Below are 14,393 nucleotides of genomic sequence, written 5' to 3'. Positions count from 1 at the left end.
AATATTGCTGATGCCAAGAAGTGCATGCTAACAGGAGCTGTGTCCTGAGAGCCTCTGCCAGAGCATGACAAAAACAGAGGCGGATGCTTGTGGAAGAGTTAGAGAAAGGATTGAAGGGGCTTGCAACCCCATCAAGAACCATAATACCAACCAACCAGAGCTCCTGGGAACTAAACCACCATCCAAAGAGTACACATGGACAGACCCATTGCTCCAGCTGCATATGCAGCAGAGGATGACAATGGGAGGAAAGCCCTTGGTCCTGCAAGTATCAATGGGAGGGGAAGGGGAATTTATGGACCTGGGAAAGGGATAACTTGGTCCTTCAAGTTCAACACTTCTTGAAATTGAACTTTGTGCTCAAACTTGCATTCTACTTACCAACTATATCATTTTAAATCTATTAATCATGTAAAAGTGTGAGGTGGGCTTCTCATCACTCAGAGTGAGGCACAGGACTCCTTCCTGTTAGCAATAAAAACCCAATGGGCCTCCAGCTGTGTGTGGATTGATTTGATATGGTTTTGTACTCTTCTTCCAGGCTCAAGTACTTTGAATTGTGATCATTTTCTTGAGACTATTTCTTGGGTGCCCTACACTGAGCTAATGACCAGGGGCCTTCAAGACTGGTTTTTATCGTAGAAAAACAAGTCTGGATATGGAAGGGGAAGAGTTTCCATGGACAAAGAAATGCAAGTCCCAGAGAACTGGATAACCTTTGAAATGTCAAATTAAAATTCAACTCTGAAAAAATAAAAAAAAAAAAGAAAAAAAGTTTGTGTGTGTGTGCGCAAAATGGAAACAACTTAAAATTCTTCAAAGTTCTGTTACACTTCTTGAAATTGAACTTTGTGCTCAGTGGTTAAGAGCACTGGCTGCTCTTCAGAGGTCCTGATTCAATTTCAGCAACCCTTGGTACTCAATCTATATCATTTTTTGGTGTGTCTGAAATCTATTAAATAAATAAATAAGTCTTAAAAAAAATAATAAATAAATGTATGTTAAAAAATTGAAGCATTAGTGTTGCTTTGGTAGTTGGGACATCCCTGACGATGCATTATATTTGCATTCAATGAGGCAATGAGTATGCACTCCAAAGTGAAGGGGGTGTGGACTTCCAATCCATGGTTCTCATCTTTCGGGAAGAATTTGGGTGGAGAGACAACAATAAAGCAGAATGCAGGCCATCTCTACATGAAACCTAATGGGTCTGATCTGGAGCATACATTCTCACAGTATGAGGTGGTTCGCCCTACTGACCCAACAATAAATAGGACAGGACTGTGATGCTTTCTGAGGGTTTCCATGTTAGGAAAGATAGGGATGGAAGATGATGCTTCTTGTTTGACTAATAAGAAAACAAAGATCTGATTCTAATAAAATATACCCCACCTCACGCTCACCCAATATATCTCTGGGATACATGCTCTGGTATTGATCAGATAATCCCAGAACAAAACAGGGGAAAAATCTGTAAATGTAGGGAGAAGAGCATTTCAAGGATGGCTCAGCTTACAAAGAGTACAAGAAGTGATCTCCTTTAATCACATTTGTTCATGATGAGAATTAAGGATCCCTCAACCAAGTAGAGCCCATTTCTTGTGAAGTGGAAACATTGGAAGCCCTTCCCTACCTACTTTGAAACTGCTATCCTCTTTCTTGACTAGAACAAAACAATACATATTTCTGTCATCTAAAGACAATTACATGGGCTGGAGAGATGGCCTTCAAGACTAAGGTTCACTACCCAGCACCTTTTCAACAGCTGTCTGTAGCTCCAGTTCTAGGGGATCCAACACACTCTTCTGGCCTCTATAGGATCCAAGCATACATGTACATAAAACACCCATATATATAAAATATAAATTTTAGAGAAAAACAAAAAATCTTATAAGGTTGATATGTAAAGATTTTTTTAGGCTCTTTGTGCTTTTCTTTTATTTGTTGAGTTTTGTTTACAAAGAGGATCTCACTTCAAGATCATTTTGATAATGTGCCAAGGCTCTTGCTAAAATGTAAAGTTTGTTTTCCCTCACTCTCAGATTCTCAGAAACCCCAAAACACAACACACACACACACACACACAGAGAGAGAGAGAACTAAATCCAAGAAAAACAATTTTTTTTTGAGATTTACAACAAAAAGCTTGATAGTTCAAAGTACATGGACAGGTAACCATAATGTGTTATATATGGTTTTTTGGATTCAACTCTTGATTGGGAAAATAAAATAAGAGAGAAAGAGTAAGTAGGGCTGAAATTTTTTAGGTATATAAATATGAGATTATATTTCTGGTATGAATAGTTTAAAAAAGAAAAAAGTTCAGATGAGGATGGATTTTTATATGATAAAATTAGACTTTTGCCTGAAAAATAAAAAATAGCAAAATTATCAATGCTTAAAGTCAATTTCTAAAGTTAATTAAGCAATTAAGATAATTACTTGTGGTTTTGTTTACTTTGTTATGCTTTAATTATTTTGGGAAACAGTCATAACAAACCAAGATTTACTCAAAACTGTTTGGGTTGTTTTCTCTAATTATTATCTAATTGTGTATTCTAAATATTATACAAAAATTAAACTTACAGGGCTGGTGAAGTTTTTGGGTGTTCAACAAGTTCTAGAGACTATACCAGTGAGGATAGGATGTTCAAAAAACACAGCCAAATTTTTGATCCTTGTCCTCCAAGGCCGGTCAAGGCCCAGGGGATGACAAACCTCTGATAAGTCCCCTGTTCTCTTGATCAGAGACATCAGAGACACCAGAGACTTGACAAGTGCACATATAAGAAGAGGGAGTCAGGGGGGCTTGGGGCTATGTGCAAAGAAATTTAAAATTTAGGATTGTATGGGGGTCCATACAATCACTAAAAAGTTTTAAGAAATACATGATAAACAAAAGATAAACAAAGGGTAATATCAAAAATGAACCTCATCTGAGAGATCTCTTATACTAAGATCTTTCAAAGTTTTAGGTAGATATCACAAAAATGTTTCAGGTAAAAGCAAACAAACAAAAAGCAAACAAACAAAAACTCTAATATATTTACTGGTGATAGTGGACCACCTCTCCAGGGAGGCAGAAGCCACTGTCGTCATAGCTATTTCTGCTGATAATGTGAATAAGTGTACCATGATTTGTGGGACACACACACACACACACACACACACACACACACACACATGAAACAAAACGACATCCACACTAACAGAGAATTTTCTCCTAGTCTTGAAAAAATAAGATGAGTGAATCAACTTTTAAGAAATATAGAATTAATTCATACATCAAACAAGATTAACCCAGGCTAAATGTGTCCTTATAACTTTGCTTAGGATTAAGATAGTTCTAAGAAGGGATGTGGACCACAAAAGTAATGTGGCTTCTGTATTTCAATGGGTTCACAGACTTTTGTCATCATGGAAACTAAAGATCAATTTCTCAGAAACTATGGGTGTTCCCTCCACTTTGCTTTCTCTCATGTTACCAGACCTTCTCACAGATTGCTCTGCACAAATGTCCAGCCCATCCTCGCAGTCTGGGGACCAAATGCTAGTAAAAATCTGGAAAAAGACCAAGTTGAAAGAAAACTTGGAGGGGGCCTTTTAAATGCCATTAACTACTCAAATCATGATTTTGCACCCTTTATCCCCAAAGCTGTTGACAACAGGGTCCAAGGAAAATGGATAATGGACCCTTTAAAATTAAGATTAAAAAACCCCTAGTTTTAGTCTGTTTATTGTAGAAAAAATAATGAAAAACAAAAATATAAACAAACAAACAAACAAACAAATAAATGTACAAATATATGTGTCTCGGCTTTTCTATGGTCATCTCGGGAGTGGGGTTGAGTGGTAGATGGCCTCAGTTAGGTCCCCAACTCCGGAAAAAAAAAAAAAAAAAAAAAAAAGATTCCCTGAACCCTGACCTATAATCTACCACATAGCCTTCTGGCCTCATCCAAACCAGAAATTCTTATCTTTCCAGGGTCCTTCTGAGTTCAATTTCCATTCTTTGAGATCTGCCTGTTACCACCTTCTTAAAGGTAGCTCACAACAATCTCTTCTTCCAGGACCCTTCCTCCCTAAACCACAGACACCTCTCACAACACCCACACTACAAGTGTGAATCAGGAGGCACATCCTATACGCAAATACAGTCCCCTCTGTCTGTCTGACTTCATTCCATTTAAGCCATTTCCAACCTCTAGGCTTAATCTGACCACATAGCCTCTCTTCTGCACCAAAATGTTCCAGCCATACCAGAATTAGAACTAACAAAAGAGGTCTGAAGGCCCAGATTTCATGTCAAAAATATAAACAATATGAAACATAAAGAGAATATCTTCTTTCCAAAGTAATGTTTGCAAATGAGAATTGCCTAGAGGAAACCCTAGAACACAATATTTAAAAGAACAAGTATAAACGTTATCAAAAATTTAAGGAACAATAAAACAGACAAACTACCTGACTAGTAAGATGGGAAAAACAACTCCATAGAATCAGTAAGGAAGTGGAAACACTGACAAGAACTCAAGCTGGAAGGAAGGTGGAATTTAAAAACCTAAAAATCTCAACTAGAAAACTCAAAGGATAGTCTTACAAGTAGAATGAATCAAGCAGAAGATAAAATTTCAGGACTCAATTTTAAAGTGGAGGATCTGGGCCAGATATACAAGGAATATAACAAAATTAAGCAAAACAAAACAAAAGAACATACAGGAGATGTGAGACACTATGATAAAACCAAATCCTCAAATTATAGTTATAGTTGAATCCCAAGCCAATGGCATAGACCAGATCTTCAACAAGATCCTAAATGAATACTTCTAGAAACAAAAGAAAGACACATAGACAAAGGAAGCACACAGAACATAAAACAGACAAGACCAGTAAGGGAAATTTCCATGGCATATCAGAGTTAAAACACTAAGTATACAGAACACAGAAAGTGTATTGAAAAACTAAAACACATTGTATATAAATGAAAAACCCTGGAGAATAATAGCTGCTTTCTAAATAGACATTTGAAAATCAAAAGAGCCTGGAGCAATGCATTCTAACTCTACCATGGCCAAACTCTTCTAATGTATCTGCAAAACTATGTACTATAATTGAGGGAGACACCTAAACCAGAGCTCCTAGAGGAAGAGAAAAATAATGGCCAAAAAATATCTCAAAAAATGTTCATCATTCCCAGCAATCAAAACAACACTGAGATTTTATCCAATCCCTATGAAAATGGCAAAGATTAACAAAAACAACTGAAAACAAATGATGGACGGGATGAAGGGGAACAGGAACCTTTATTCACTGTTGGTGAGATTGCAAACTGGTGCAGCCAGTATGGAAATCAGTGTGGGGAAATCTCAAAAGGCTATTAATAGATCTACCATATGATTTAGCTATACCACTGTTTGGCTTAAGACCAAAGGGCTCAACATTCTACTCCGTAGATACTTAGTCAGCCATGTTCACTGTTGCTCTAGGAAATGGAAACAACCTAATGTCATTTAACTGAAGAATGAATAATGGAAATGTGGTCTATTTACTATAGTATACAATTCAGCTGTAAAGAATAATAAAATCATGTATTTTGCAGGTAAACGGGTGGAACAAGAAAAGATAAGATTAAGTGCGATACCACTGCCCCCCCTCCCATTAAATGTTGCAAGCTCTCTCTTATTAGAAACTCCTAGCTCCATTTCATCAAATGTGAATACATATCACAATAGAACTACAGAAACCAGGAAAGTAAAAAGGGACTGTTGCCAAGGCAGGGGTTTAGAGAGTGACAGAGAGGGGAACAGAAGTAAGGTGGAGGAGGGTAAAATAATAGTAATATATCTGGAATCATACTACTGATTATTTACCTAAAAAATAAATTATACAAATTCTCTCACAACTGTGTAGAAGATAAAGCAGCCACTGGCACTCAAGAGAACCACAGGGAGGTTTCACAGGGAGCTTGGGTGACAGAAGATGAGCCTGCTGAGCACACAATATCCATGGACCAACTAAGAAAAGGCAGGTTTTATGGGGAGATGCCTTTATAAAATGGTTTTATGGAATTGGAGCATGGTAGAGAGAAGTGGATCCGATGACATGGCAGGGCTGCAATAGACAAAGGACCATGTCCTTGGGTTGCTATCAGGCCTCCTCACTCCATTGCTGCCTGCTTGGCCAGTGCTACCACTCAACCACAATGATCAACATGGCGTGATAATCCTAGGAGTACAGTGGTGGAACACATTCCTTGGCAGTACCCAACAGCTCTCTAGTTGGATTTAAGACCTTCTCAACAAGAAAACAATCACTCCTGGTACTGGAAACCTAGCCAACTAGACGGATAGTAAATCATGGATCTTGGAGGAGAGCCTAAAACCACCACGTTAATAAACCCAAACTATCTCTAATTACTCTCTAAATATTTGTTCTTATATCCACAGATACATTTAGTCTTCGTCCCTTGTCAAATACATTTCTCTTTGTAACAGACAGAGACCATTACAGATTTATAGATTGATGTCTATATGCAGGTGAGGACTGGTACAAGTTAGGTCAAGGTCCATGATTGGACAGTAAAAAGTAAAGTGGGGACAAAGTTTTTGTAAGGCAAGAAAGAAGAGGAAAGAAGAAGAACCAAGATGGAGGCAGAAAAGGACGACCCGGATCTATGTGGTGTTAAATGGCCATAGATAGTAATGGCATGAATATTGCTTAAGAGATGGATTTCTATAGATCAATTTGTCTTATCTAGGTGGGTGGCTTATATCTTTATCAATTGCTTGTGAGTTTATTTCGTGGACATATTGTAGACAGAATTTAACACATAAATCTGATTGCTAAATTACAGCTTATTGAATCTTGATTTTAATGGGTGGTTGGGTGTTTATGCAATAACTATCAGGGGGCAGTTGCTGGGAGTGTGGGCAGAGTCCTCAATAGGTAGCTGTGATAGGTCAGCGCTGCAGGACTTCTAGTGTCCTGATTTTACCAGGTAGCTGGGACCAGAGAGTTCCCAACTGGCAGAGACAGCCAAGAGAGGGTGGCTAGCAATGGGGACCAAGAGACTGCTGGGGCTAGAGGACAGCAAGAGGTAACATGGCATGGTGCCACACTGGAACTGGCTGCGACTGAGATGAAGGTACCCCACAGATGCCATGTGGCCCTATGGTACTGGCACTAGCAGGGGATAAAAAGTTCCATTTTTAAATAATTACCACAATACAGATAAACCACAACCAATCAGATTGTAGAGTTGTACAGCCTACTTCCAATAGATACATCTATGAAACAACTACTGTGTTTAAATCTTAGGGGGACACTGAGGAAAAGGGGTCAGAGATAGTCTAAGAGCTGTGGGGTTAGGGAGTTTGCTGGGGAATTGTCCCCTAGTAATGTCAAGAAGAATATCTATAAAGGCTCATGGACATGGCTGCCTAAGCTGAAAAAGGACAACAATAAACATGACAAAGTGGATGGGGGAGGTGGCGGGGAATCCTGATATGTGAACCATGTACAATGAACTACAAGCAACTGAGAAACGCTGGGAGTGGGAGAAATAGTGTTCCCAAGGGAAGAGCACAGCTATTGGTTATCCAGTACCAAACGGGAGCCCTGAAAATTTACACACAAGTCATAAGATATGATACGGATACACATACATATCTGCATGCAATTAAAGAAAAAAGAGGCCATGAACTTGAATTGAAAAAGAGCAAGGAGGAGTATATGGGAGGATTTGAAGGGAGAAAAAAATGTAATTGTATAATAATCTCGAAAATAAAATTAAAAAAGCAGTATGCTGTAGAAACGTTTTTTAAAATAAAATTTTATATGTCAAAATTTCCTTTTATGGAAGTAATGGGTGATGTCTATCCTTGAGGAGTTTAATATGTGTCTGATTTAGTCACCTGTTTAGGTTTAATCCACAATCATGAACTTTCACTACAATGCTCAGTCTGGTTTTACAGAGAAAACTCTATTTCTGTAAGAAAAGTAAAATGTGGGCTGGAGAGATAGCTCAGTGGTTAGGAGCAATGACTGCTCTTCCAGAGGTCCTGAGTTCAAATCCCAGTAACCACAGGGTGGCTAATAATCATCTGTAATGAGATCTTATGCCCTCTTCTGGTGTGTCTGAAGACAGCTACAGTGTACTTATAATAAATAAATAAATAAATAAATAAATAAATCTTTTTAAAAAATGATGAACAGTTTAAGTACTATAGAAGTTTAAGCCAAATAAATCTTTAAAAAAAAAGAAAAAAGAAAAGTAAAATGCCTAAATATTTGTGTGTTTCCTTAGGAAAGGGTATGTCCTCTGCTGTATGTAATGTGTTGTCTTTTACAGTACTAGAGTTTCATTAAGGCTAAAATGCATAAAAATCAAATCTTCCAAATCTCTTTGGATGAAACTGACAAGGGATGTATTTGGAAGCTTTAATAGTCTACTGGGAAATTGAAATATATAACAGGTTTGCTTGTGCGCTTGCTCGAAATGATGTAAATACACCGTTCAAGCTGTAGTCAAGGACTATAGCCCCTTGAATGCCATGGGTAGGAATTCTTTTTGTTGAGTTGACACTTTGAGGAGATCTCACATGAAGTCTTCAGAGAGAGAATCCAGCTGGTTGTTGAAGAGAGGCAGGTAAGAATAGGAAATACTTTAGCAACTCAGGACTCAACCTGGCTTGGCCTATAGCCACCACTTCCTTCTATCAATGGCAACCTTGGACCCTTATCTGTACCCATGATAACAAAACTCTCCTGAGACAATGAGCCTAGCAGCATGTAAGTAACCTAGGACTTGCATCTACAAATAAATTCCTTCAGCCCTTAATGATAGGTTAACTGACAGTTTATATTCAAACGCATTTCTATACATCAAGGTTTGAAGTAGAGATGATCAGGTTTGATCTGGTTTTGGAGGCTCATGTACTAAGACAAATTGTGCCTTCAAAGGGAAATCTTATAGAGATTCCCCTGTTTACTATGCATAATTGGACAGGTATTTATGTATAATTGGACACATATAATTAAAATTAGATGTATTATGAGAAGGTGAATGCAAAGTGAGAAAATGGCTACATAACTCGAAAAAGAAAACCACCCACACTGCACCCATAGTAACCAAACTGTTCTATTCCCCAAACATCATAAAAGGAAGACAGAAATAATTACTGAGGCCCTTTTCCTTCACGTGGCTTACCGTGAATATCGACAGTGTGTTCCTCCTTAATCTGTGTCATCACTTTGTTTGGAATTAAATTTCCCTGATCCCTTTGCAATTTGGGTGAACCATGTCTTTCCTTCTTGAATACGAGGCCATGGTCCTGGAAACACTCAGCCAAACTGCAACTTCTTGGTCATAGTCAGAGAGGTATAAATGGTCATCTGGCAAGAGCCATACCACATTAAAAGATGTTATAGATTTTTATAATGTCATCCATATTATTTATACTCATTTTCTAGATCCATCAAAGTATTACAAATAGATGTTTGAAACAACTAAAATGTAGTATCTCATAATTCTGAAATCTAGGAATCTTTAATCGAGGCAATAGTAGTGTTGGTCTCTTTATAGGCTCTAAGAAAACGTGTTCCCTGACTTTCCCTTAGCTTCTTTTTTTTTTTCTTTTTTTTCTTTCTTTTTTTTCCCCCCGGGGCTGGGGACCGAACCCAGGACCTTGTGCTTCCTAGGTAAGCGCTCTACCACTGAGCCAAATCCCCAACCCCTTCCCTTAGCTTCTGATGGCAGCTTTTTGTCCCTTGGTTTGTAAATGCTCTATGCACCTACTAATGGCATCTTTGAACATTCTATTTCCAAATAAATTTGCATTCTAGGATTCTAGACAGGCATGAAATCGAGGAGGAACATACTTAGCTCACCATCATTTCCAAGTTATCGAGCCCCTTCCAGCCAGTCCTTTCTGCTGGGACAGATTGCTAGCCCCTTCCAGCCAGTCCTTTCTGCTGGGACAGATTGCTAGCTAGTCTGCTCTTCTGAAGACACCATATGCTGAGGCATCCCAGATTTGCTGCACTCAGAGCATTTGGTAAGAACCCTCCCAAAGTCCCACGGCTACCACTGAGAGCCCAGTGGATTCAGGACCCATCACTCGCCAAAACCCGCACCCACTGAATACCACTTCCCTTCCACCCAGTCCCTTCTGCTGGGCCAGACTGCTAGCCAGTCAAAGTTATCTACTTTTTGGCACAACGGCATATAGATAAAGCTGTGAGTTACGGGGTTTGTGTTCCACTGAGATGATCGGGAAGGCACTCTAAACTGATTCTAGACTCACGACTAAATGTCTCTATAGTTTGTCCCGTTCACAACTCAGGTTGAAATTTAGTTGTCATTTTACTGGTGCTAAGAATTGCGGTTGGGAGCCATAGATATGCCTGTGGTAAAGTACTTGCAACACAGGCATGAAGACATGAGCTCAGACTTCTAGTTCCTATATTAAAAACACACAACAACAGACAGTCAATCAAACAAGCAAGCAAGCAAACCATATAGGAGCGTGTGCCTGAATCCCCGTACTGTTAAAGCAGACACAGGAGGATCCTTGGTGCTTGCTGGCAACATTGGTGAGATCCAGAATCAGTGAGAGATCCTGAGTCCAAAATAAAGTGGGTAGTGATTGAGGAAGACATCTGACACCACCCTGTGCGACCTATAAGAGGGAAAAAAGAGAGAGGGAAGGAGAGAAATAGAACTAGGCTGTAGGTAAAAGGCTACCAAAGAGTGCATTGGGGCCTCCCTTTGTTGCTTTTCTCTGTCTTATGAGATGCAAAATTGTTTCTGCTTTTCTATCATACAGCTGGAAGTCCTGGCCAAACACCAGAAAGTGGAGACCAGACTTCCCTGGCTCAAGAAATGTGAGTCAATAAAACTGTGTTTGTTTTCTAATTAACCAGCCTGGGAGACTCTTACCAAAGAGGCACACAATGGACTAAGACACACCTATATCGTATTCTCATTTCCAGTTATCTCAAAATACTTGACAAGACACTTGGGTCAATGGCACAATTCTATACCTGTCTTAGGAGATGTCTTTTAATTTCTTGAGTGTGCTTAACAATGCAGCATAGCCTAGGTAGCTTAAACATACAAATTTATTTTTCATGTTCTCGGGTTGGAAAGTCTAAAAGTTTCAGCAGTTTGGGTGACTGGTAAGGACCAGTTTCTCAGCTTACAGGTAGAGCCTTCTTGTCTCATTACAAGGATGATGGTAATATCTAGCTCTTCCAGTTATATATATATATATACCCAAATTCTAGCCAGGAGGGCTCTGCTCTCTTGACCTAATTATCTTCCTAAGACTTTCCCTTCTATCACCATCACTCTGGGGCTGAGGATTTCAACACCAAGACCAAACATTAAGACTTTGGCAGTCTTTAAAGACTATCCATCTTATGGCTGGCCAGCAATGTGGTTTTCCTGTAATGCTTTGGAAGCACCAGCTCATACAGGAAGGTGATGGACAAAGACAATTAGACCATGCAGGATGTTTATTTAACTCATTTCTGTGGGGGTTATCCCTCCCTCCGTCCCTCCCTCCTCCTCCTCTTCCTTCCCTCCTGCCCTTCCCTCTTTCCCTCCCTTCCTTTTTTTCTTTCTATCTAGACATGGAAAGTTAAATGCTTTCTCTGGCTGTCATTCAATTGCTGATGACAAATTCTGATGCTTTGCCTGGAACTTGGTGAACCACCAGCTCATTGGTACTGTCTACTGCATTCTGTGCTAAAAATTAAAAAGGCTAACAGTAGTTGGAGTTTGTGCAGAACTTCCTTTTCAGAGCCTTTATTTTTGGCAAATACGTGGGAGTACTGTAGAAAACAACAAAAAACAGAGTTGTGTACTGACAACTATAATCATAAAATTTTAAGTTTGTAGTTAATTTTTAAAACAAGTAGGTAGAAATAAATTGCCTAAACTATTGGTTAGGTCTTGGCATATTAATTTTCTACTACTAGACTTTTTGGTTTATTCCAAACATATTTAAATAAAGACTTGAACTGATTTATAAAATCACTGTAATAGAAGAAATTTTTTAAAAAATTACTGCTGAGGTAGGGCTTTGAGAGTTGGGGGAGCTAAGCAGAAACCACGCAGGTGCTATATTTGGTTGGTGCCATTCTTTGAATGAAACCTGATAAATTACAAGAACTTAGAGTCTACATTCTGCCTAACTTAACAATTCTGCTTTGAAGAAGTTATTCTTGAGAACAAATATTTGTCTTTGTTATACAACTGTTTATAATGGAAAAGAACTAAAAACAATTTAGAATGTGCTAGGAAGAAATAACAATATATTCATTGTGCCAGATAGCGTACAGTTGTTGACAATGTTGTAGATTATTACTCAGTTTTATTAAAGAGGTTCAGACCAGGCAGGGAGGGGTGTGTGTGACCCCAACATGTATGAGGCACAGTCGGAAGGACTGGAAGCTCAGGGCCGGACTCAGCTACATGGGGGATCTGAGGCCACCCAGGAATATGAGATTGTCTCAAAAGGACAAAGAAACAAAGCTGCGGTGGTGCACGTCTATAAACACAGTGCTGGGTAGGTCGGGTCAGGAGGCTTAGGAGTTTCTGGTCACCTTCGGTTCTGGCAAATTTCAAGGCTGACCTGGGGTACAGTGACATCTTGTCTCAAAAAATAAAGTAAACTAAAAACCAACCCCAAACAATAAACAAACAAGAACCATAAGCAAACAAACAAATAAACAAACAAAGTAGCTAGACCTGGTGTCTTACTCCTGCAGTTCCAACACTTGAGAGGCAGAAAGATCAGTAGTTCAAGGTCACTCTTGGTTATACATCAATTTTGAAATCATCCTGGGCTATACGCACTTTGCCTCAAACAGTTAAACAACAACAAAAATGTTCAATTATGTGATTAATTTCTGAAAACAGCAAAAATATTACGCCTAGAATAATCAAATTTAAAATTACATAAATGCATTGGAAAATGAAAGGTTTTAAAAGCAGGCGATATTAAGCTGTACTCTAGCCCTTGATACCAGGCAATTAAGGATTAAATATAGTTGATGCATGGCAGTTTATGTTACAGTTTTTTTCTTAAATGATTTTAACATATTTTATATAGTAGATATATATTTGTGAAGAGAAAAGCAAACTTTTTACGTTTAGTATTTTTCATTAAATTTAAAAGTTTACACTTTGATAATTTCATGTTTATATAATGTATTCTGGTCAAATTTACCTTTATTACTCCATTCTTATCTCTTACTTCCACCTGGTACTTCATCTGCCCACGCTATCTGTACGCTATCTGTCTGCTTCTTACGTTCACATCTCTTTTTCTTTTTCTTTTAATGACACACTATTTAAATAGTGTTGCTTGCATGAGCACCAATGTGGGGTTATTTATTGGAGCATGGGCAACTAACAAGGCAACATCACTTTAGAAGGATGGTCTCTTGTCTCTCAAAAGCCATTAACTGGGGCCTCAAGAGTCTGTCACCCATCCATGCTGGACTGTTGACCATTCCACCTTATATAGGTCTTGTGCAGATAAGCATAGTTGCTGTTAAGTTCAGGAGAACAAAGGCCATGTTTCCCTCAGAAGACCAAATTACATAATACTACTCCTTATCTCTCAACTCTTACATCTTTTTACCCTGATGTTCCCTGAGCTCTGGTTGGGGTAGCAGTGGCGATGTCCTGTCTGGGGCTGGGTACTCAACATTCACACTCAGTGCTTCCAGTTATTAATCACTGCATTAGTAGTGCCAAAAGAAGCTTCTTTGACAGAGATTGACAGCAATCACTATCTATGTAAATAAACGCAAATATTTAATGCATTTCTGTTGCTAAGAAGATTCCATGATCCCTTTACTCTTGTATCTATTCTTCCTGACTTGACTCCAAAACCAGCACTATGTGGGCAACAACCCGAAGTTCTTGATCATTTTCACAGTTGAACTGCCGAAAGTGATTACTAATAACCATTCGACAGGGTCAATTAGGCTTTCTTGAAATCTCTTCCCATAAATAAACGAGTTCATTACTTTGTAATTTACCCCCCAGGCAAGTTCTTGGGATGAGGACAGAAAGCAGATATAGTCTTGGCAAACTATTAGAAGAATGGCCTCTAGACCAGTCGCTAATGATGCTCCCCTCTGAAACTTCTTGAGCTGGCCCTCCACAGTTCACATTGCTATTTTTACTACTGTCTTCCAAGCACCTACTAGAATGAGTCTGATAACAATTTTCAACTAATGTTCTAGTCTAAAGTTCCAAAGTTCACATTCTTCCCATTCTCTAGTTATGTCTTAGTTAGGTTTACTGTTGCTGTAGTAAAACACGAGGACAAGAGGACAAAAAAAAAAAAAAAAAAAAAAAACCTTGGGGAGGAAAG

The sequence above is a fragment of the Rattus rattus genome, chromosome 6 (genome assembly GCF_011064425.1).
Source record: "Rattus rattus isolate New Zealand chromosome 6, Rrattus_CSIRO_v1, whole genome shotgun sequence".
Lineage (NCBI taxonomy): Eukaryota > Metazoa > Chordata > Mammalia > Rodentia > Muridae > Rattus > Rattus rattus.
This window is presented reverse-complemented; position numbering follows the sequence as displayed.